The 26,359-nt window shown below is 41.7% G+C and overlaps 1 protein-coding gene across 3 annotated transcripts in view; it reads left to right on the forward strand.

The window, feature by feature from the left end:
* The first annotated feature begins 7,069 nt into the window (after positions 1 to 7,069).
* The window catches only part of SHISAL1 (shisa like 1), a 210,695-nt gene continuing 191,405 nt past the window's right edge, over positions 7,070 to 26,359 (forward strand). The window contains exon 1 of one of the 3 annotated variants that reach the window (XM_089680792.1): positions 7,070 to 7,596. The gene's annotated coding sequence lies outside the window, so the exon portion shown is untranslated. The remainder of the gene's footprint in view (positions 7,597 to 26,359) is intronic. The other 2 variants (XM_089680790.1, XM_089680793.1) reach the window with 2 other exon arrangements.

The following is a 26,359-nucleotide window of genomic DNA, read 5'->3' on the forward strand; positions in this document are numbered from 1 at the left end:
TTGCAAAAAATATATACTGTCCGCATTCAGTGCACCAGCACCTCTTCACCTCCTAAGGCTAGATTGCCTCCTCACCTCCTTAATGCGACCCCTAAGGGCCAAACAGCTTTCAGGATCTCTCTGGATCCTTATCCCCTGGCAGTAAACACCTCTCCTCACGTTGTGGATCCCTTTATGGGGCTTCCATTACCCCCGATCAGAAACCTCTGGAGAACAATCGCTCACCAACCAAGTGAACAGAAAGGAAAGAATCCTCTAAGTGTAGTATTAGAGCCAAACACTTTAATGGTAAAAGATAAGATACACAGCCACTCACATATGTCCACAGTCTTCTTTTTCCAATCTGTGGGTGTACTGCATGTAAAACAAAGGACTTCTTGGGTATACCAAGATGGCGGCTGGCGCCGGAAGTGCGTCACCGCGTACCGGAAATGACGTGCTAACGTGCCTACGCGTTACGTCACTGTCACTCGTGACTTCCTCTGGGCAAAAATGGAAAAAAATTGATTGCCCAGAGGAAGTCATATGTGGGCACTAATAAGTTAGAGTCATTATTGAGTGGCACTTGGATACATAAGATATTTCACTTAATTATTTATTTTTGAATAGTATTTGTTGTGACACTAAAGCATGTGAGCACATTTGTTGTTATATACATTATTGCTTTGAGTGCTGCACTATTTTGATTATTATTATTATATACACTGTTTGGGTAGCAGGTTAAGTGCTGGCAGCTTCCAGTAGGTGAATTTTCCCTTCTTAGCGCAGGAGGATTTTTTTCTGTATAAGTTGCTTATCGCCACCATTACTAGTATAAAATAAAAAGAAATAAAATTCCAGTATATATACCGCCATTTGTAGATGCTAAACCAATTAATTTACACGTATTGGGATTTTTTTAGCAAAGAAATGAAGCAGAATACATGTTGGACTAAATTTATGAAGAAAGTAGATGTTTTTAAATTTTTTATTGTTTATAGCACAAAAAATAAAAACCGCAGAGGTGATCAAATACCACAGAAAGAATGCTCTATTTGTGGGGGAAAAAAGGACGTACATTTCATTTGGGTGCAGCATTGCATGACCGCACAATTGTCAGTTAAATTAATGCAGCGCCGCATCGCAAAAAATTGACTGGTCAGGAAGGGGGGTAAATCCTCTGGAGGATACCGTACGGAGTACCGTAGTCATCTGAAAATACAATACAAATACATTACATTCTTCAGAATTTTTATTCTGTCATTAAACAATTTTCGTAACTTTAGTAACCTCTTCACTTTTGATATGAAATTAGCAGGCAGAAAAAAATGGCCCATCATTCGTCTGATATTCTAAACGTTTATACGGGGCAATAGGTTCCACAGTGAGTATGACAAGCATGCTTCACTGTATATACAGACTGATTTTACTGTTCTGCGTTTAGTAACACTTTAAGGCCCCTTTCACACAGGCGTTCCATATGTCCGTTTTTCATCTGTCCGTGATGAAAAACGGACCCCCATGTATTTCTATGAACTTGTGGATGTAAAAGGATGAACATCTTTTTACATCTGTTAATGTCTGTATCCGGTTTTTTTTTACGGAAGAAAACCCTATTTTTCTTCTGAAAAAAAACCCAGAATGGATGAAAAACAGATGTCAATGGATGTAAACGAACCAAAAATGGATGTAAAGGATGAAAATGGATGTAAACGGATGAAAACTGGATGTAAACGGATGAAAACCGGATGTAAACGGATGAAAAATGGATGTAAACAGATGAAAAAATGGATGCAAACAGATGAAAAATGGATGTAAACGGATCTAGAAGGATGAAAAATGGATGTAAACCAATGTAAACGGATGAAAAATGGATGTAAACGTATGAAAAACAGATGAAAAAAGAGATGAAAAAACGAATGTAAATGGATGAAAAATGGATCTAAACGGGTCTAAAAGGATGAAAAATTGATGTAAACCAATGTAAACAGATGAAAAACGGATGGAAAAAGCGGATGTAAAGGGATGAAAAATGAATGTAAATGGATCTAGAAGGATGAAAAATGGATGTAAACCAATGGAAACGTATGGAAAATAGATGTAAACGGATGAAAAACTTATGAAAAAACAGATGGAAAAAATGGATGTAAATAGATGAAAAACGGATGCAAACAGATGAAAAACGGATGAAAGAACAGATGAAAAAATGGATGTAAACGTATAAAAAACGGATGCAAAATGGATGTAAACGGATCTAAAAGGATGAAAAATTGATGTAAAACAATGTAAATGGATGAAAAACGGATGTAAACAGATTAAAAATGGATAAAAAAAACACATGAAAAAACGAATGTAAAGGGATGAAAAACGGATGTAAATGGATCTAGAATGATGAAAAATGGATGTAAACCAATGTAAACGGATGGAAAACAGATAGAAAATGTATGAAAAAAACAGATGAAAAAATGGATGTAAACGGATGAAAAAATGGATGTAAACTCAAATCTCTCCGTGATGAAAAACAGACCCCCGTGTATTTATATGAACTTGCGGATGTAAACAGATGAACATCTTTTTACATCTGTTAATGCCTGTATCTGTTTTTTTTTTACGGAATAAAACCCTATTTTTCTTCTGCAAAAAAACCCAGAATGGATGAAAAACAGATGTCAACAGATGTAAACGAACCAAAAATGGATGTAAAGGATGAAAACGGATGTAAATGGATGAAAATCGGATGTAAACTGATCTAAACGGATGAAAACCAGATGTAAACAGATAGAAAATGGATGTAAACAGATGAAAAAACGGATGCAAATGGATGAAAAACGGATGTAAATGGGTCTAGAAGGATGAAAAATGGATGTAAACCAATGTAAACTGATGAAAAATGGATGTAAACGGATGAAAAACGGATGCAAAATAGATGAAAAAAGAGATGAAAAAACGGATGTAAATGAATGAAAAACGGATCTAAACGGATCTAAAAGGATGAAATATGGATGTAAACCAATGTAAACAGATGAAAAACGGATGAAAAAAACAGATGAAAAAACGGATGTAAAGGGATGAAAAATGGATGTAAATGGATCTAGAAGGATGAAAAATGGATGTAAACTGATGTAAACGGATGAAAAACGTATGAAAAAACAGATGGAAAAATGGATGTAAATAGATGAAAAACGGATGTAAACAGATGAAAAAATGGATGTAAACGGATGAAAAATGGATGTAAAATGGATGTAAACGGATCTAAAAGGATGAAAATGGATGTAAAACAATGTAAATGGATGAAAAATGGATGTCAACGGATGAAAAACGGATAAAAAAACACATGAAAAAACGGATGTAAAGGGATGAAAAACAGATGTAAATGGATCTAGAATGATGAAAAATGGATGTAAACCAATGTAAACTGATGGAAAACAGATGGAAAACGTATGAAAAAAACACATGAAAAAATGGATGTAAACAAATGAAAAAAATGGATGTAAACTCAGATCTGTTTTTTAAAAAAAAAAACGTGATGAACTGAAGAAAAAAAATGGAACGCTCGTGTGAAAGGACCCAAGACCTGAAGCTGTTAACCATTGCAGCACCTGAAGTTCAGAGACAGGAAGAGGACCAGCATCCCTGCAGTGAAGATTTTCCAGGATCCAGCTGCCTGCATAATGCAGGACACACTTCATTACAGGTAAGTGATGCAACTAAAGCTGCAGAGATTTTTTATCATTTTCAAATCCAGAAACATTTCCAGGACATGAAAAGGTCGGTGATACAAGCGGCATACTTGGGACTGTCACTGGGGCAGGCAGTGCTAATAGTAAACATGTGGGCGCCCCGGGTGCCCAGCCTGCTCTGCACACTTCCTCTCACCAGAGGTGACACTGGGCTGTACTTGCACATTAAGCCAGGCCGATAATCACACTGTACATCTGGCAAGTCCTATTTCTGAGGACAGAGGGATCTCAGCGAGATGAAGAACTGAAAGCTCACTGTCTGGTTGTGATTCACAGATTGATGCAAACTCACCCGCAATCAGACTTTACCACATGTGTCTTGTATAGGATTTCCAAACACGCTGATTTTCTCTGTCATTTTGTCAGCTTTCATTTTTCATATCTGAGACGGAGAACCAGATCCCAGCAGGACTGTTTGTGAAAAGTAGCCTAGACGAACCTTCAAAGTTCCACCATGTTTCTTTTTAAAGTGGGCCTGTCAGTAACGTTCTAAGCCTCCATGAACACAAGCATCAGGATTTCAAAAAAAAATTGCTACATTAAAAAAAACAGTCCTTGAAATCTGCATATAACAAGTTTTTTTCTATTAGAAACTATTTTTTTTATAAAGTGTATTAGGTTTTTTTTTATTGCATTTAGTTATTTGTGTGTTTTTTTTGTATTTGATCTTTTTTGGGTACTGTTGCTTTAAATATTTTAATTTCCTTTTCCAATTTTGTTTTTTTTCTAATAATGATCCTAATGAGGGGCTGTTTTTTGACACTACAACAGGTGTAGGATAGTTGAAAGGAGCTTACATAAACCTCAAGAGCCATTTTAATTCATTTGCTACTTTTAGAACCAACAAAAACCACTTTGAAGCTGAAGTTTTATCTGCTTTAATCCCCCTCCCCTTGTCCTCATCAACATACTAATGACATTTTTAAATGAAATATTTTTATTACACACCATATTTTAGATCCAGTTATCTCATTATTGGGTCTCTGTGCTTCTATATGCAGTGCAGGCAAATCATGGCTGGTGGGGGCTGAGAGGGTGCTGTACATAACTATCTGAAATCATCACAGCACCCTGCCTCAGTACTTCTCTCAAGAGCCCTCAGTCCTGATCAGGGGCGGACTGACAACTCATGGGGCCCCTGTGTCCTCACCCACACTCAAACCACACCCAAAAAAGCCTATGAAAGGTACCAGGGGCATCTCCTCTTGCTGACCCCGGGCCCTCGGGCGGTGCCCGAGTTTCCGAATGGTCAGTCCGCCCCTGGTCCTGATGCAAGCTGTGGGCTGGATCATGGGAGGAGTTATGCATATGTAAGATGCCTTGATGTGTGGGTATCAGTCTGGAGCAGGGGCGGACTGATCATTCGGGTACTCGGGCACTGCCCGAGGGCCCGGGGTCAGTAGTGGGCCCCATGAGATGCCCCTGGTACCTGTCATACGCTTTATTGGGTGTGGTTTGAGTGTAGGCGAGGACAAAGGGGCCCCATGATCCCCTATTGCCCGGGGGCCCAATGAGTTGTCAGTTAGCCCCTGGTCTGGAGACGTGGATGTTCCTAGCCAGGCTGTATTTGCATGCAGATCACCCTAGGTAACACCCACATGTGATTCTGAGCCTCTATGATTGGTAGAACTAAAAACCATCAATGATAAGAATTGGCCCAGAACAGTCAAGTTGGGGAGGAAAGGGCTAGATGATGCTGGGTGTCCTCCATCCAGGAATTGAGGCGGCTTTATCTGACTTGCTGCAGCTTCTAATGCATATTATGAGGAGCTCACAATATGCAGTGAAATCAGATTAAAGCTGGGTATACATGTACAGTTTTGAGGGTTTTTTTGTTCGATTGGACTGAATGAAAAAAAAAATGACAGATCTCTCCCACTGAGCCATTGTATTCTGACAGTGGGAACTCCAACTCCCTCCCTCCACCAGAATACACGGATCAGCACTGGTTCCCCAGCATGGCTGTTGGACAGAAGTCGGTCGTTAGAGCTGAACTGGCAGCTGTACACACACACCCAAATGTGTCCAGTTCTTACTGAAGCAGATGAATTTCACTACATGTGTATCTTAAAGTGGATGGAAACCCTTACATGGGAGCCTGTCAGCAAGTCCTGGCCAGTGATTCATGGCTGAGACCTGCTGATCAGCTATATACAATTACAGCCCAGAGCTCTGTGCTGACATTCAACACATAGCTCTGTACAGAGGGAACAATCTCTGTGTTTCTCATCCCTACAATGCAGGGATGAGAAACTGAGAGATCTCTTAGTAAAAGCAGCACACTTTACACACATTACACATAGTTAGGCACGCATTTAACTCTTTGATTACCCTAGATGTTAAAGTGGTTGTAAAGGCGCAAGGTTTTTTTACCTTCATGCATCCTACTCTAGGCACTTGCCTAGGGTGGTGGTTTTCAGGGGGGCAGCACCTCCCCCCAAAAGAAGGGATGAAAGAAGGGACACGCCCTATGGGAACCAGGTGGAATCTGAGAGAGGCTGCAAGCTGCTTGATGGTGTATGTAGAGTCTGACTCTCGTCCCTGGGGATGTCCGGAGTTGTGATGATGAGTGCCCGGGGGGGGGGGGGGGGGTAGTGGAAGGCTCTCCTGGGTGGGGGGGCAGGGGTGTTGTTGGTCAATGTCAGCAATTTTAGGCTCTCTCCGCAGGAGGAGGAAGGGAGGTGGTGTTGGCAGGTGTTCGTAGGGGCCAGGGGCGGACTGACAACTCATGGGGCCCCTGGGCAATAGGGGATCATGGGGCCCCTGTGTCCTTGCCCAAACTCAAAAAAGCCTATGAAAAAGGTACCAGGGGCATCTCATAGGGCCCCCTACTGACCCCGGGCCCTCGGGCAGTGCCCGGGTTTCCAAATGGTCAGTCCGCCCCTGGTGGGGGCAGTCAATTTTTGTGTTGCCTAGGGCAGCACAAATCCTAAATACACTACTGGGCCCCCTGAGCTGTCAGTCCACCCCTGGCCATGACTGTATGGCAGTGTTAGATAGTAAGCTCCTTTGGCATCAATCTTACCATAGAGATTTGCACCATGGAATAAATAAGATCTTGCCTGGACTGACTATCCAGCTACAAAAATAAAATGCCTCCTGGCTCTTTCTACACAGCTGTGCCATTGCTACTGACAGTTCATTGACAGGTGGTCCTCCAAGCCCTGCAACCTCTGGAGGTACCAATGTCACCAACACCCAGAAAATGACCCCAAACCAGGGAGATCGGAGGGAGTTCCACCTGAAATGTGGGAATGAGAGCAGCTTCCTTCAAAAGGGGGAGTTGTGTGTAAGGAGGGGGGGGGGGGGGCTGGGAGTGAATCTGGCAGCTAAAGAGACTCGGTAATTGCCCAGATCCTTCACATCGGAGCTGTCAGTGCATGGAGATCCCTCCTTAGAGAGAATCGCACCGCTTGACCTCTCCGATTGCAGCTCGTGGAGGAGAGGCAGTGAGCGGAGGAAGAGGAGACATCCAGGCAGGACTGGCCAGCACACCCAGCCAGCTTGGAGAGGAGAAGGGAGGCAATGACAAGACGGAGGGGACAGTCCCACTGACATCGGATACTTTGTATTCCCCACTACAGCCAGCACACAGCCGCCACCAGCCGGACCACTTCTGGAGCCGGAGGAGCTCCTCACTTTCTTGGAATGAGAATGGTAGAATACTGACAGCAGATTGCTGAGAGCAAAGTGATCCCTCTTCTCTGACCCCCCCCCCCAATTGAATGGCTGAAAGACCCCCCCTCCCCCCGAGGGCATGGGAAGGAATTAACCCCTTGTGATCACTGGCTATGGTTTGGCTCATGAGCCTGTCTTGGCATACTGGATTTGGCCAAGGATGCCTTTGCCTACCAGGTCAGGGTTCCCCAGCTCAAAGGTGAGTTGACACTTCCTGATCGGTGTTGTCAGCCTTTGTGTGTCTGTTGGCTCTGATTTCTACAGATTTCAAGTATTTGTCCCTGGAAAATCTTCCATGGTCCCTGCTTTTTTTCATTATCATACACATGTGGCTGGAATTTGGGCTCTCAGCAGGAAGGTGTCCCTGGAAATGATTAGGGCTAGCTGCATTTAAGAGCTGTGATTACATATAGTTCAGACTGACGTAGGAATAGGAGCTGAAGTATTGGAAATGTAGGCGGTTTGACACTGGTTGGGACTACAAGTTCCACTGTGTCCTGCCATTATGACCCCCTAGGTAATATTGGAGTTAGCTGTGATCTGTGGTCAGACAGCTACAGGTTTAATCTGGTGTCTGGAGGTATATGAGTTGGACTATAACTGTTTATTGCAACCATAAGTCCTCAATATGCTGAGGAACTACAAGTCACAGCATGGCCACTACCTTGTGCTTATAGAGCATCCAGTAGGACCTGTGCAGTTTATTCTACAGGTTTGATCTGGTGTCTCCAGGAATAGGAATTGGACTTTAACTGTTGCAACTATAAAGCCTAAATGTACTGAGGAACTTCAGGTCACAGCAAGGCCACTGCCTTGTGCTATACAAAGCATCTAGTGGGACCTATATAGTTTATTCTACAGGGTTGACCCGTGTCTGGAGATATAAGAGTTGGACTATAACTGTTTATTGTAAATCCTCAATATGCTGCAGAACTACAAGGCACAGCATGACTACTTTGTTTTATAGAGCGTCTAGTAGGATTTATACAGTTTATTCTACAGGTTTGATCTGTGTCTGGAGATATAGGAGTTGGACTATAACTGTTTATTGTAAATCCTCAATGGGCTTGGGAACTATAATGCACAACAGGACCACTACTGTTTTATAGAGCATCTAGTAGGACCTATACAGTTTATTCTGCAGGTTTGATTTGGTGTCTCTAGGAATAGGAATTGGACTGTAATGTTTTATTGCAATCATAAAGCCTTAATGTGTTGAGGAACTACAGGTCACAGCATTACTACTGCCTTGTGCTATACTGAGCATCTAGTAGGATCTATAGAGTTTATTCTACAGGTTTCATCTTGTGTCTTCAGGGATGGGATTTGGACTTAAACTGTTTATTGCAACCATAAAATGCCTAAATGTGCTGATGAGCTATAGGTCACAGCATGCTCACTGCCTTGTGCAATACTGATCATCTAGTAGGACCTATACAGTTTATTCTACAGGTTTGATCTGGTGTCTCCAGGAATAGGATTTAGACTTTAACTATTGCAACAATGAAGCCTCCATGTTCTAGGGAATCGCGGGTCACAGCATGTCTACTGCCCTACGCTTTATACAGCATCTAGTGGAACCCACACAGCTGATTCTACAGGTAATGGATGGAGGAATGGAGATTGGATGGAGTTTCAGGGATTTACACAACATATGTTCATTAAAGAACAATAGGTCACAGCATGGCTACTGCCATATGCTGTATGAGGCATCTAGTGGGACCTATACAGTTTATTCTAGAGGCATGACCTAGTCTAGTGAATGGAGGAATGGGCATTGGAGTGTCTGAGATTCACACAACATGCGTTCATTAAAGAACTATAGGTCATAGCATGGCATGCTCCTTACAGTGCATCACATCTTGGTATAACCAGTGTAGGTCTGGACTGATCTGCTGGATGGATGAACAGGAGACGGAGTTTCCTTCAAACCTGCGTATGACAAAAGACTACAAGTCTTTTCAAACCACCACTGTACTTGTACCCACCTGTGAACCAGAACCTCAAATATGTTTTTAGATTTTTTGGCATTTTGAATTTGCCAAACATGTCACTGGTACTACTGGGTTTTAATGGAGCACAATGGTACATCACGAGTAGACCTTCCACACAAAAGGGTCACATTAGCACTGGGGACTCAAATAGGTGAGTGCGATATCAGTGTGATAAAAATTTGTGGTATAAATTAGATGAAGGGTCAGGTCTTCCTGGTGGATCAATGGGACTTTTGTTGGCAACTTGAAAGCTTCCATATCCATAAGGACTACAGCGATCAACAAATATTAACCTTTTCCTGTCCTTATACTACCCAGTATATGACAGAGCTTCCAGTGTTCAAGATTTTGAAGACTGTCCCTCTTTTGGAACCAACTTTCTCTGTCCCATGACTATCCTTGCTAAAATGTACCGTGTACCTGTCAAAAGGTTTTATAGTTCTCTAGACTTCTCAACCGACCTTCAATTTAGTGTGTCAGTCATTTTGCAAACTTTAGCATTAAGGAAAAGTAGTGGAGCACAGAGATCCAATGGGTTTATGGAAGTATGGCCCTGTGTTTGGGTTGTACCAAGGTGGTGTCCTTTGCCCATCTCATAAAATTATGATGGATGGCTGTTATCTATATTTTTAAATCAAAGACTGAACAAGGAATGGGATGTGTGTTGTTACTGCTACACAATACGGTACAATCACCTTAAAGCTGGCCATGCATATTGCAATTTGATCAAACAGCCTATGGAGTCTCGTTTAGATTGACCAGATCCATAAAAAAAATGAGGGTCTGCCCAAAAAACCCATCAAATTTGTCTATAGTCAGACAGGCCCTTGCATCACACAGATACTGCTAAATCCAAAGGATCAGAACAGATTGCAACATGCGTATTCAACTTTAGATAACTTGATGCACTTGAACTCTTGGTGAACTACAAGTCAGATCATTCCATATTAATCCAACTCTTTTATATATTGTATCTAGGAAGGAAGCATACTTGTGTTGTTAGGTTGGCAGGCTAAAAACAGCCAGAGCAATTTTTTTGTTTTCGGATGATGGGCTAAAAGTCTCAGCGCACCTTAACAGCTCCAGTATGTCACACATTAACCACCATCTGTGCACGGTCTCTTGTTAAGCTCGAGGTTAATGGAGAAATGGGAGCCAGGCAGGTGCATCTGCAGAGGTGCTACAAGGCTCATCATGCCCTACTTAACCCAGCAAGATGTGCATGAGGAACGAGAGTCAGCATGTTCTTAGACTTTGAATTTTGCAGTCTGTTGAGAAACTACAAGTCCCAGCATGTTGTAGCAGCACACCACCTATTAGATATAGTTAAGCTACAGATTGATTCAGCTACAGAATGCCCCAAATTACATCACCGATCTTGTCTCCAAATATCACCCAAACCGTACTCTCCGCTCCTCGCACGACCTCCTGCTCTCTAGCTCCCTTGTCTCCTCCTCTCATGCTCGTCTCCAGGACTTCTCCAGAGCTTCCCCCATCCTCTGGAATTCTCTACCCCAATTTATGAGACTATCTTCTACACTGCTCACTTTTAGGCGATCTCTGAAAACCTATCTCTTCAGGGAAGCCTATCCTGCCGTCAGCTAATAATGGAATCTTCTACTCTTCCTACCAGTCCATCCCCCACAGTTACTACCTTTTGTACCACTAGCCCCTCCCTCCTAGATTGTAAGCTCCGAGGAGCAGGGCCCTACTATCCCTCTTGTATTGAACTGTATTGTTGCTGTATTGTCTCCCATTATATTGTAAAGTGCTGAGCTAACTGTTGGCGCTATATAAATCCTATATAATAATAATAATAATAATTGATGGAGGAATGATAGTTCCCTGTTCCTGATTTGAAGGGATTGTCCCTCTTTTGGGACCAAATCCACCTTAGGCCCCTTGTACACGAGGCATCTAGCTGTGTGTGCAGTTCTAGTGATTTAATGCTCCATAGAGGTACAAGCACAGCACCCAGCCCCGATCCTTACAGTCTGTCAAAGTCCTAAGGCAAGCTGCAATATGCTGCAGCTGGATGGGGTTGAATGTTGCATTTAGGGCCTTATATGTTCAGGGAGGAATGCCCAGAACGCAGAGTACATGCATTGTGGTCACTTTTCATAAATACATAGGGCCCTAAACCCATGTACTGCTTGCAATAGCGCTCAGCCCTGTCCACTCACAGCTTATTTCAGCCTCTCATAGACTTTGGCAGGCTGCAGGCAGTGAACTAAATCGCAGGGATTGCACGCACAGCAGCTAGACTACCCAAGTTACATAGTTTGGCTGAAAAAAGACAAAAGTCCATCTAGTTTAATCATTAAAAGTCCTGCACCCACAGTTGATCCAGAGGAAGGCAAAAAAAAACAAGCAAAGCATGATCCCATTTGCTCCTGCAGGGAAAAAAATTCCTTCCTGATCCCCAGAGAGGCAACTGGATATTCCCTGGATCAACTTTACCTATAAATGTTAGTATCCAGTTATATTCTGTGTATCTAAGAAAGAATCCAGGCCTTTTTTAAAGCAATCCACTGAGCTGACCAGAACCAATTCTTGAGGAAGTCTGTACCACACTTTCACAGCTCTCACTGTGAAGAAACCTTTCCGTGTTTGGAGATTAAATTTATTTTCCTCCAAATGTAAAGAGTGCCCCCTTGTCCTCTATGATGACCTCAGGGTGAATAACTCTACCCCGAGTTCACTATATGAACCACTGATGTATTTATACATGATGATCATATCCCCCCGTAATCTCCTCTTCTCAAGAGAGAATACATTCAGTTCCTCTAATCTTTCCTCATAGCTGAGCTCCTTCATGCCTCTTATCAGTTTTGTTGCCCTTCTCTGTACTTTCTCCAGTTCCCCAATGTTCTTTTTGTAAATCGGTGCCCAAAACTGAACTGCATATTCCAGATGAGGTGTTACTAATGATTTGTACAGGGGTAAAATTATATCTCTCTCTCTCTGGAGTCTATACCTCTTTTAATACAAGAGAGGATTTTGCTCACTGTAGAAACCGCAGCTTGGCATTGCATGCCATTATTAAGCTTGTGATCTACCAGAACTCCCAGATCCTTCTCCACCATTGATTTCCCCAGTTGTACTCCCCCCTAGTATGTATGATACATGCATATTCTTAGCCCCCAAGTGCAGGACCTTACATTTATCAACATTAAACCTCATTTGCCACATAGTTGCCCAATTAAACAGTGCATTGAGGTCGGCTTGTAAATTGAAGACACCCTGTAAGGACGTTATTCCACTGCACAGCTTGGTGTCATCTGCAAAGACTGAAATGGGATTTTTAATCCCAGACCCTATAATGTTTATATATATATTAAAAAGTAAGGGTCCCAACACTGAAGTGTATGTGGTCTTCTTTAAAAAATAGATTATTTATTTAGATAGTTTAGATTACATATTTATAAGGGGGCAAATGGGACAACTGCCCTGTGCCCCCTGACAAAAATAATATAAAACAATATAAAAAATTATAGAAAATATTACAAAATAAATAATAATAAAATAATATAAAATATATAATAATAAACAATTACTGTCTTTTAATAAAAGTATTTTGGGAAGTAATATTCAAAACTAAGTAAAAATTTTTACTCTGGTCTGGTATGTTGGATTGTTTTTAAAAACAAATTTTGGAAGCTTAAGTGGACCACACATAGAGTGCTATGACGGCACATGTGTGTGCATGTGTGACCTTAGAATGATGTTCTGTCATGCATTTTAAAAATATGTGACTGACATTGAGAATGTAAACCAACTCTATGTAGGAGGGGCCCCCAGAAACTGAAATACCAGTGGCCCCCCAGGGTATTTAGGGCCCCCCCCCCAGGTCTAAATCCCTGATTGCAGTTTCTGCTTTGAAAGCCAGCATAAAGGAAAAGTAGTTGTGAAAAAAAGAATTTTTATAACCAATCATTTTTATAGGTACTATATTTTTTGCTGATTACGTGGCTGGAGGCGTGGCAGAGGTGTTTGCTTTGCCTGCATGCTTTGTGCATCCCTCTTTTACATCTCAAATAGCTGGTAAGTAGGGATCTGAGGCATGAGGTATGCAGGCTCACACTATGTTATCTGTCATCCAGTCCCTGTCCTCTGTACACTATTACTCATCAGGGGGTTACTTAGAAATTTGAATAACTAGCTAGAGAGAGTTTGAAGAACATTCTTGCTGCACAATTACATAGTTAGGTTGAAAGAAAAAGAACATATCCACTGAGTTCATCCAGTTATCATGGCATAGACCTGCACACTTGTACCAACTGAGCGCACATGTATATGTACTGTTATGACAGAAGCAGCACATAGTTCTTACATGCCTCTCTTCCTTCTCCATTCCCCCACCCTTTTTTAGTGCTAATGTATATAGATCATTTTAACTTTTGAATTATTTTTCTGCATATTTCAGACAAGAGTAGAGAGAACAATTACTTATTTCCTCTGGTCAAGTTTTTGCTGTTTTCCACTGTACTCCAAAAAACGTGCGAGTCAGACTATTTTGAAAAAAAAAAAACGTTTATATTTATTGCTGACACTAGTCATTTAAGGTGTCTGTAAAATGCATTAATATTTGGCCATTAGGCATTAATGGTCTGCTTTTCTTTTGTAACAAGTGCCAGCAGGGTACTGTGATAGCAATTCAATAAAACATTTTTAGAGTATTTCTGGAGGTGTGGACGTAGTCAGAAACCTTCAGCCAAATTCATGAAAACTCTGAGACATTTTCATTGCTAGTACTGACGTATGTGACAACGTAATTCTTCTTGATCACACTTTTACTATATAACGCTGTAAAGAACTACCGCTGTATCAGTGATAAGAAAAGTGGAGGTAAATAAAACTTCTTCTATGTTAGAGTAAATCATTGATTTTGTTGCACTTCAGCAACAAAATTTGTTTGTATTTTCCTCCGTGTCCAATCCTCTCCAAATCGCTTTTTTCTGCCACTTCGCAGAAGAGATTATTGTAAGAGTTCTGACAGTGTTGCGACAGATTTTTGTACATCTTAGTCCCCCCTTTCACACAGAACACCTATCCCCTGTGCATACAATCCTGACGTTTTTGTGTGCCCTGGGGGCACAGGTGTAGTATCCATCCCCACTGCCTGCAGCATCACAAAGCCAATGGTAGGCTGAAATATACTATGACTGCACAGCGAATGCTCTATCTACGCTACAGGCATTCCTCCTTGAAATCATAGAACCCTACACATGTGTACTACTTGGTAGAGTGCCTATCTCCTGTCTGATCTGGTCTGCTAAAAAAAAGTAACAAGATCTGTCCTTCTCTGTCTAGGTGGATCGGATCAGGGGGCAGTCAGGTGCAAACGGACAGCAGAGTCTGTGTATTCCCGGATACCCATAGAGTACAGTGTGCTCTGTCGGTGTCCACTCTGCAGAAACTGAGTGGACATGGATGTGTCATCTGCTCTGTCCAACAAAGCATCAAACAGATCCCCTGATGATCTCAACTGAGTCTGCACCAATGCAAAAGGGGCCTTAGTTTGGGACACCTTGACTCTAATAACACCCCAGTATATAAAATGGCATCTTAAAGAGAGAGCATCGCTGGACCAGGGCCAGACTGACAACTCAAGGGGCCCCTGGGCAATAGGGGATCATGGGGCACCTGTGTTCTGAGAACACTCAAACCACACCCAAAAAAGCCTATGAAAGGTACCAGGGGCATCTCATGGGGCCCCCTACTGACCCGGACCCTCGAGCACTGCCTGAGTGCCCAAATGGGCAGTCTGCCCCTGCGATTGACTATTCATTCCAACAGCAATTTTACCATAAGATTTTATATTAAAGAAAATTTCTAATGAGCAGGGCCCTCTGTTTCCTCTTGTACCAAAATTGTATTGTAACTGTAATGTCTACCTTCATTTTGTAAAGCGCTGTGCAAACTGTTGGCGCTATATAAATCCTGTATAATAATAATATTCATTTAACTTATATTAGGCACATTATTTACCTATAAAAGACTCCATTGTGTAGACATCCAAAAAAGGGTAGGAGTTGAGCCAGCAAAGACAGTAATTAGGAGAGGAGTATGACAGGCAAGGAAAGAGGAGGTTGTGCTAAGGAACTGACTCTTCTGTAACAGTCAAGTTTGCTATCAAGTTCATTGACACCGCAAATGGATAAAAGATTGGGAAAATAGTGCAAGCAAGAGGTTAAAATACTTTTTCTGTGCTTTTACCTGCAAAAGTTGATGTCATGCATAATTCACCTATCCCTTGCTTGGCAGGGCATTCTGTAACTTGTAGTTGCTCAATTAATAGTTGACCACAGAAAAGTCCAGCCTAAATACACTTTACAGCAATTCTGCCCAGCCTACAAAACTCACTAATTTACAAAAGCCTACTTACCAATTAACTGGCATACAGTATAACATCTGTAGTCATGACAAATAACATGGAGGCTGAATTCACTAAGCTCTATTTATAAAACATTCGTTGGGTGAATGTCACTCACATTTGTGCAGGCTGCACAGATTTTAGCTGTAATTTTTGTAATAGATTAATTTCCATGATCGTCAGCTCCATCTAGTGGTCAGAAAGAGATATATTTTCTCATTGAGTTATTTCAGAAAACTATACTGCATTTTGGCCATTAGATGGTGTAGACGATCCTAGGAATGAATCTATTACAGAAATGAAAACCAAAATTTGTACAGTCTGCAGAAATGTGTGTGAGATTTGCACAGCAAATGTTTTATAAATAAACCCCCAGTTATATACAATAATTATGGGTATGTTCAGCCAAAAAATGGTTGCTATTGCAAATAATGATCATTATAGCTTGGTGAATTGTGTCTAGCGTTTATTATGTCTCTCAAAGTGCACTATTTTGTGGCACACAGGATGGACATGCACAGCAAAGCAGTTAAAGTTGAACTAGATATTTACAAAAGACACAAATTAATATAGTTCTGTAATCATTAATACATCAATGAATGCATTTTTAAAGAGAAACAGTTTAAGTACCTGATTTTGACCCAGTATTAGCCTCTTACAGTCCCTGTATATCAGGACTCAGATTGGCAGAGAGAGAAGCAGCACAAGCAACCAATGAATTCAGTTCCAGTCAGTGACAAGAAGTGTGCTAATAGAAGCAGAGAGTGACAGAGATGAGCTCATCACTGTGCTGTTTCTCCTTTCGCTGTCCAGTCACAGGCTGTGGGCGGGTCCAGGATGACCTGGGCTCGAAGGAAGAGGGTTGAATGATGCTGGACATTAGACTGAGGACATCTAGTGGAGGAAAACAAGTACTGCAAGGAAATCTCTGTATTGAAGGTAAGTAGTGCAGCAAAAGCTGTTTTTTACTTTATCGATTAATGGTCTGTCATTCAGTATGGTTATTTTTGGTTGGAACTCTACTTTTTAGCAATGAAAACATATATACAGTAATGAACCTCCTGGCTGGAAAAAAAAGAAATATTACATATGTAGAAATAATATTTAACAAGAATTAACAAATATTTTCAAATACTATTTTTTTCCCTAGAGCTTAGTAAATAAATACTGTGCATACAAAACAAAATATATTTAAAGGAAAATATTTCTTCTTCTGAGTGGAGAGCAGTGGGGTTAACCTCCCTGGTTATTTGTTTATACTACAATATAGATTAACCATAGATTATCCAAATTAATAAAGGGATGGAGTAGATAGATAGATAGATAGATAGATAGATAGATAGATAGATAGATACACTATTTTGCCAAAAGTATTAGGACTTCCCTCCAAATCATTGGATTCAGGTGTTCCAATCACCTCCACGGCCACAGGTGTATAAAATCAAGCACCTAGGCATGCAGACTGCTTCTACAAACATTTGTGAAAGAATGGGGCGCTATCAGGAAATCAGTGAATTTAAGTGCGGTACCGTGATAGGTTGCCACCTGTGCAATAAGTCCATCCGTGAAATTTCCTTTCTACTAAATATTCCACGGTCAACTGTTAGTGGAGATTATAACAAAGTGGAAGCAACTGGAAACAACAGCAAATCAGCCACGAAGTGGTAGGCCACGTAAAATGACAGAGTGGGGTCAACGCATACTGAAGCGCACAGTGCACCGAAGTCACCAACTGTCTGCAGAGTCAATAGCTAAAGACCTCTAAACTTCATGTGGCCTTCAGATTAGCACAACAGTGCTTAGAGAGCTTCATGGAATGGGTTTCCATGGTCAAGCAGCTTCATCCAAACCTTACATCACCAAGTGCAATGCAGAGCGTCGGATGCAATGGTATAAAGCACGCCGCCACTGGACTCTAGAGCAGTGGAGACATGTTCCCTGGAGTGACGAATCACATTTCTCTGTCTGGCAATCTGATAAACATGTCTGGGTTTGGTGGTTGCCAGGACAACGGTACTTGCCTGACTGCATTGTGCCAAGTGTAAAGTTTGGTGAAGGGGAATTATAGTATGGGGTCGTTTTTCAGGTGTTGGGCTTGGCCCCTTAGTTCCAGTGAAGGGAACTCTTAAGGCATCAGCATACCAAGACATTTCATGCTCCCAACTTTGTGGGAACAGTTTGGGGATGGCCCCTTCCTGTTCCAACATGACTGCACACCAGTGCACAAAACAAGGTCCATAAAGACATGGATGAGTGAGTTTGGGGTGGAGGAACTTGACTGCCCTGCACAGAGTCTTGACCTCAACTCAAAAGAACACCTTTGGGATGAATTAGAGCAGAGACTGTAAGCCAGGCCTTCTCGTCCGACATCAGTGCCTGACCTCACAAATGTGCTTCTGGAAGAATGGTCAAACATTCCCATAGACACACTCCTAAACCTTGTGGACAGCCTTCCCAGAAGAGTTGGAGCTGGTATAGGTGCAAAGGGTGGGCCAACTCAATACTGAACTCTACGGACTAAGACTGGGATGCCATTAAAATTCATGAGCGTGTACAGGCAGGCGTCCCAGTACTTTTGGCAATATAGTGTAGATAGATAGATATCCCTGAGCTCTATGTAGTGTACATGGAGGCAGTGTTTTATCAAAGAACATGACATCCGCTGATTAAACACAAGACTGCTGCCCAAGGCACCTACTGAACATCACCAGCTGACTTGTGTTCCAGTTTCATCCAGAGATCCTGCGCGCCTGCACCTCCCAACACACTTCACCCAATATACATTGCCTTCATCTCTATTTGTGTTTTCACACTTGATTGTACTTTTGCTTCTTATAGCTGAAAGTCTATTCTAGATTGATAGATATAGATAGAGACATACACTGCCTACATGTAGATAGATAGATAGATAGATAGATAGATAGAGGCAGGGAGGAGAGAGTGAGAGGCACAAGGGGGGGTGTGGAGAGAAAGATAAGGGGGGGGAAGAAAGGGAGATGGAAGAGAGAGGAGAGGGTGGGAGAGAGAAAAAAGTGTGTGTGTGTGTGGGGGGGGGGGGGGGGGGGAGAGAAAGAGGAGAGAGAAAAAGAGGGGAGGGGGGTGTGGAGAGAGAGATAAGAGAGTGGGGAGAAAGAAAGGGAGATGGAACAGAGAGGAGAGGGTGGGAGAGAGAAAAAAGTGTGTGTGTGTGCGTGTGGGGGGGGGGGGGGGGAGAAAAAGAGGGGTGGGGGGGTGTGGAGAGAGAGATAATAGAGTGGGGTAGAAAGAAAGGGAGATGGAAGAGGGAGGAGAGGGTGGGAGAGAGAAAAAAGTGTGTGTGGGGGGGGGGGGGGGAAGAGAAGGAGAGAGAAATAGTGGGGGAAGACAGAAAAAAGAGAGAGAGAATGAGGGGGGCAGAAATAGAGATGAAAAGAAAGAGTGAAAAGATGTGTTGTGACACAAAGAGAGGGAGAGACGGGAAAGTAAAAAATAAAGATAGGATAGAGAGATAGAGAGAGAGAGAGAGAGTGAAAAGACAGACAGATAATGAGGAAAAGGAGGATAGAGAATGAAGGGAGGAAACGGGGAACCATAATAATAATAACAATTTTGATTCCTAATTTAGTGATTGCGTCCTCCAATGTAATATTTTTAATGAGTATGACTTTTCTCAGGTTTCTTTCTATAACTACAAATGTATTCTAGTTTTGTAACCACACCACTCTGGGGTGCCATATTGGCTGATGGAACCCGCACCAATTTAGGATGTGGTCTGATTGTAGCCAACTTTCTGATTGTGCTACTACATCATGGTAATGGAGTGCCTGTTAAGAATTGGTTGCTATGATGCTTGCTGCTGTTTTGGGTTTTGGCGTACTTTAATATACTACAAACATCCACTGTAGAAAGAAGTCTTGTTTTTCCACTTTTTACCAATTCGATCTTCATCCAAGGAAACTGAAGGTCCAGCTGGGAAAATGTCATGCTGAAGGGCGCAACCTGCTGGCCACTTCTGTGAATATCAACCAAGCTTTAAAATACCAAAAAAAAAGCTTTTTCTGGCAACAAAATATAAAAAAAAAATGGCAGATAGGATTCAAGATTATGGAGATGCTATGTGAAAAAAAAATCTGAATTAATTGCTGTCTCTATGAATTCAAACTTTTCTTATTAAGCATGCTTAGGAAACATGTTATATGTGTTGTGAAATTACAACTTCCAGCACATTGTAAAACAAAGACAAGCCTGTACATAATGCAACAGTTTGTTCTCTCCGGAGAATAACCATATCCATTTCATCCAATCTATATCAGTGTCATTTCCAGCAAAGGAAGATGATGGACAGTGTAGTAGTTTAAAACCAAAAGCAACATGTTTGCACTTACTGTGAAGGCTGTATGAAGAGTTAAAGTTGTGCTAACAAAAAATTATTAGTAACTCAGTTCAGTCAGTCTTGTGTTCCAGACATTCCTGTTTTGAGCATTGATCTGTTTCTGAACATTAATGGCCTGTTACACACCCCTTTATTTATTTATGCAGCGTCACATTTAAATAAATATTTAAAATATTTCATTATAATTATAATAAAAACCATTTACAGCAGGAATGTGAACTTTGCATCTTAAACCTATTAACAGTGCAGTGTTACTTATTAAGGATGTATACTTTCCATTGTATTGTTTGTCTGAGGATAACTCTCAGAGCTGGGAGTTGGAGCTCACAGGCCCCAACAGGTCTGACAGTTCCTGCCCTTTCTGCTGCCTGACTGGATGGTGATAACGCATGCCGTTCCCTGTCACTGAGTGTGCATAATGCTTGTGAATCACATCGCAGAAGCTGAGAGCCATGGCATGTTATCAGCATCAAGACAGGCAAATGACAGAACAGTGGATGTCACATGGGGGAGCTTCTTAGCTGTGTCTCACCACCCTGAGAGCCAGCCTACTCAACTAAACAAGGAGGCAAATATAATTTTTCCACAAGTTAGCCTACACAGTTAAAATAATGTTAACATTAATCATTTTCTTCTGCATAAGTGCAATTCTGACTGGTTCTCTTTAAGGGCTGGTTCACACCATAGAAACGCAGTCTGGATGTGTTTCTGCATGCGCATTTTTGACGTATTGCGGTGCGTTTTTCTGCGGGAAAATTGCAGCATGTTCTACTTTTTTTCTGGAACTGAAACACACGGGAACTGCAAGCATTGGTGTGAACCATGCCATTGACAACCATGTACCCTACTTTCTGTGCGTTTTGAATGCTGAAAAAAAACGCACTGGAACACATGCAGTGTGAACCAGCCCTAAGGGTACATTCAAACCACAACGCATTATAGTGACTCACTCCAACATATATTAACCGCTTCCCAACTACCCTATAGCAGAAATACTGTTACAGGGCGGCAGAGCTGCTCAAAATTACGTATATATACGTGATTTTGTTTTCCCGGGTAGGGTGTACGTGCATGCCGTATGTGCGCCCTACCCTCGCGACCATTGGTAGCTACAGCTGTCGATCTTTGGGTCCCTGCCAATGATTCCCCGTCGACACCCGGAGATCGCCGGGGAACACTGATGGGGGAAAGGTCTGTAAGTAAACAATACAGATCTGTCCCCTGTCAGCTCCAGCATGCTGCTTTGTATGGCTCTCCATAGTAGAGCCATACAAAGCAGCATGCTTACACAGTAAAACAGCACACAGCTAACCCTTTGATTGTCCCAAATGTTAACCCCTTCCTGCCCAGTGTCATTAGTACAGTGTCAGTGCTTTATATTAGCACTGATCACTGTATTAGTGTCACTGGGGATTTCAGTGACAGTCAGTTCCCCCCCAGTGTCAGAATTCCTGCCGCAGTCCCGCTATAAGTCGCTGATTGCTACCACTACTACTATAACGAAAAAAAAAATTCCAGCATATATACCGCCATTTGTAGACGCTATAACTTTCACTTAAACCAATGAATTTACACATATTGGGATTTTTTTTTTAGCAAAGACATGTCGCAGAATACATTTTGACCTAAATTTATGACGAAATTTGAGTTTTTAAATTTTTTACTGGATATGTTTTATAGCACAAAAAATAAAAAATGCAGAGGTGATCAAATACCACCGAAAGAAAGCTCTATTTGTGGGAAAAAAGGGACATAAATTTCATTTGGGTGCAGCGTTGCATCACCGCGCAATTGTCAGTTAAAATAATGCAGCGCCATATCGCAAACAATGGCCTGCTCAGGAGGGGGGGGGGGGGTAAATCCTGTGGAGGGCAAGTGGTTGAGGCGACAAGGAGATCAACTGCAGGTCAAATGCACTTGTCAACACAGGCCCTATGTATCATCATAGTATTGACAGACAGTGCTTTTTTTCTCAAAGAATAAGTGCAGGGACTACCCCTTTCCAACTCACCCCTTGTCTCCGCCCCTACCCACCTTCCTGTACCACCCCTTTTAGAGTATATACAACCAAGTATCATTTTGTGGTGCTAAGTAATTTGCATGGAATTTGTTATCCATAATAAGAAAAGCAGTAAAATATTTAGCCAGCAACAATAGCTCCATCCAAAAACAAAGATCCCCCAGCAAAAATAAACCCCTCCAGCAACAATAGACCCCCAAGCAGCAATAGTCCTCCCCAGTAATAATAGACCCCCAGCAACAATAAACCCCTCAACAACAATAGACCCCCCAGCAACTATAGGAAGTGATGCACGGCGAATAGGATACTTTTTAATACAAGTACATGGTAACACTGACACATTATAGAAATATGAAATTCTGGGGTAGCATACACTTTAAAATCTAGTCAGGTAATTTACGTATGTGATCTGAAGTCTATTAAAACTTTTCAGAGGCAAAGTGCTTTATATATCCTTTGAATTCCAGTAATTATTAGAATCTAAAACTTTACAAAACCAGGAAGGAAAGATACGTTTGCATATGACAGTGAATAGTTATTCCTGGATTGTCCTGACTATATAGTATATCTCTTATGATCCTCCCCCTTGGGGTGATTTTTTTACGTGGTGGCTACAGTATTTCTTCTTTTGAACATCTGGTCTGTTACTTCTGTTGTTTGTCCCATACCACCTAAGGAAGCATAATTGTGTGAAACGCATCGAGGGATGTTCTGTATACTATAGTTATTGTATAGCATATGATATTAACTGTATATCTGTTGAGTAATCTGAATACTTGGCAATCCAAGGGAACAGTGGTGATAATAGAAGTGAGAAAATGTCACCAGCACACCACAGATCTCCAGAACGGGTCTAAAGCTTTATTCAGTGATCATATCATTATAACAGAAGAAACGTTTCAGAGCCTCGCAGGACCTCTTCATCAGGCATGCGACTGGAGATCCGTGGTGTTCTGGCAACATTTTCTCTCTTCGATTATCTACGGTTCCAGCCTATGGTTGCTACAGCACTCATTTACACTTACAGCCACTTTGCAGGAACATGTTCGTTGGGAATAGTGTGTTGGAATCCTTTCAGTGGTGGTAATAAGACACCTATATATGGAGACATAGATAATGTTATATCACAAGTGTATTCTTTACATGTGCTGTAGCCAATGCTTTTTATTGAATGCATTTGATATTTTCAACCCTTATGAATAAAATATTTGTTTTGCATTTTTATATTATTTGTATTATCTCAATTACACATTAAAAAAGTTTGTTTTAAAACATTTAGATTAATTTTAAAATTAATAAATGCATGCATTTTTAGAATATACATTTTAGACACAGAATTACACACAAAAATATAAGACATGTGCATACTGTGTGTGTATGTGTATATATATACATATATATATATGTATATATATATATATATATATATATATATATATATATACACACACACATTATATAGCCAAAAGTATTGGGACACCCCTCCAAATCATTGGATTCAGGTGTTCCAATCGCCTACATGGCCACAGGGGTGTAAAATCAAGCACCTAGGTATGTAGACTGCTTCTACAAACATTTGTGAAAGAATGGGTCGCTCTCAGGAGCTCAATGGATTCAAGCGCAGTACCGAGATAGGTTGCCACCTGTGCAATAAGTCCATCCGTGAAATGCAGACATGTTCTCTGGAGTGATGAATCATGCTTCCCTGGCAATCCAATGAATATGTCTGGGTTTGGCAGTTCCCAGGAGACTTCCCTGACTGCATTGTGGCAAGTGTAAAGTTTGGTGGAGGGGGGATTATGGAAAGGGGTTGTTTTTCAGGGGTTGGGCTTGGCTCCTAAGTTCCAGTGAAGGGAACAGAACTTTTATGGCATCAGCATACCAAGACATTTTGGACAATTTCATGCTCCCAACTTTGTGAGAAGAGTTTGGGGATGGCCCCTTACTGTTCCAACATGACTGCAGACCAGTGCACAAAGCAAGGTCCATAAAGACATGGATGAGCCAGTTTGGGGTGGATGGAGGAACTTGACTGGCCTGCACAGAGTTGAACTCAACTCGACAGAACACCTCTGGGATGAATTAGAGCAGAGACTGCGAGCCAGGCCTTCTCGTCCAACATCAGTGCCTGACCTCACAAATGCACTTTGGAAGAATGGTCAAACCTTCCCATAGACACACTCCTAATCCTTGTGGACAGCCTTCCCAGAAGAGTTGAAGTTGTTACAGTTGTGACCAAAATTATTCAACCCCCACTGAAATTGAGTGTTTTGGCCAGTTTGACATTGCTTTTGATCATTCAGTCATCTTGCTTACATTTACATTAAAGAGGCACTTGTAGGTCAGACAAATATAACATAACAGTTATAATGAAATAACCACAAATGTCTTTTCTGTGCTCACAGCATTATCAGTTTTATTCAACCCCCAAGTGACATTCAATCTTAGTACTTAGTACAGCATCCTTTTACAGTTATAACAGCTTTTAAACGTGAAGCATAGCTTGACACAAGTGTCTTGCAGCGATCTACGGGTATCTTCGCCCATTCTTCATGGGCAAAGGCCTCCAGTTCAGTCACATTCTTAGGCTTGCGCACTGCAACTGCTTTCTTTAAGTCCCACCAGAGGTTCTCAATCGGATTTAAGTCTGGTGACTGCGATGGCCACTCCAAAATGTTCCAGCCTTTCCTCTGCAACCATGCTCTAGTGGACTTGGAGGTATGCTTGGGATCATTGTCCTGTTGAAAGGTCCAACGTCTCCCAAGCCTCAGGTGTGTGACGGACTGCATCACGTTTCCATCCAATATCTCCTGGTACTGAAGAGAATTCATGGTACCTTGCACACGCTGAAGCTTCCCTGTACCTGCAGAAGCAAAACAGCCCCAAAGCATGATTGACCCTCCACCATGCTTCACAGTAGGCAAGGTGTTCTTTTCATCATAGGCCTTGTTCTTCCTCCTCCAAACATAGCGTTGATCCATGGGCCCAAACAGTTCTAATTTTGTTTCATCAGTCCACAGAACACTATCCCACAACTTTTGTGGTTTGTCCACATGGCTTTTGGCATACTGCAGTCGACTCTTCTTATTCTTTGGAGACAGCAAGGGGGTACGCCTGGGAGTTCTGGCACGGAGGCCTTCATTACGCAGTGTGCGTCTTATTGTCTGGGCTGAAACTTCTGTACCCACATCTGACAAATCTTTTCTCAGTTCCTCAGCAGTCACACGGGGACTTCTCTCCACTCTACGCTTCAGGTAGCGCACAGCAGTCGAAGTCAGCATCTTCTTTCTGCCACGACCAGGTAGCGTTTCAACAGTGCCCTTTGCCTTGAATTTGCGAATGATGCTTCCTAAGGTGTCTCTTGGTATGTTTAACATCTTTGCAATCTTCTTATAGCCATTGCCCTTCCTGTGAAGAGAAATCACCTCTTCTCTTGTCTTCCTGGACCATTCTCTTGCCTTCACCATGTTTGTAACCACACCAGTAAATGTCTAGAAGGAGCTGAGTATCACAGTCATTTTAAAGCTGCCTAATTGGTGCTTATTATGCTTGATTGCTGCTCGGTGACATCCACAGGTGTTTTCAATACCTGATGGAAAGCACCTGTATGAACCTCTGTTCTTCAGAGTGGTAGTCTTTAAGGGGTTGAATAATTGTGGCAATGAAGAAACCACATAAGAACCATTTACTACTGTATTACATAAACAATTGATGTCATTTTAGTTGCATTTGGGTAGTTACAACGTCCTTGTAGGATTTGATTCTGAATACAATTCCAAATGTACACTATAGTCCCTAAACCCCTTTACAGCATTGGGGGTTGAATAATTTTGGTCACAACTGTATATCTGCAAAGGGTGGGCCAACTCAATATTGAACCCAACGAACTAAGACTGGGATGCCATTAAAGTTCATGTGCATGTAAAGGGAGGTGTCCCAATACTTTTGGCAATATAATGTGTGCATAAATATATTTATATAAACAGTTGGCTACTTGTGCTGACCCTGCTCTGTCATTTTACGTGGCCTAACACTGAGTTGCTGTTGTTCCCAGTTGCTTCCACTTTGTTATAATACCACTAACAGTTGACCATGGAATTTAGCAAGGAAATTTCACAGATGGACTTATTGCGCCTATCACGGTACCACACTTTAATTCACTGAGCTCCTGAGAGCAACCCATTTTTTCACAAATGTTTG

This window comes from Staurois parvus, unplaced genomic scaffold, assembly GCF_062004578.1.
Source record: "Staurois parvus isolate SC_StPar_1 unplaced genomic scaffold, SC_StPar_1.0 ptg000249l, whole genome shotgun sequence".
Taxonomy (NCBI): domain Eukaryota; kingdom Metazoa; phylum Chordata; class Amphibia; order Anura; family Ranidae; genus Staurois; species Staurois parvus.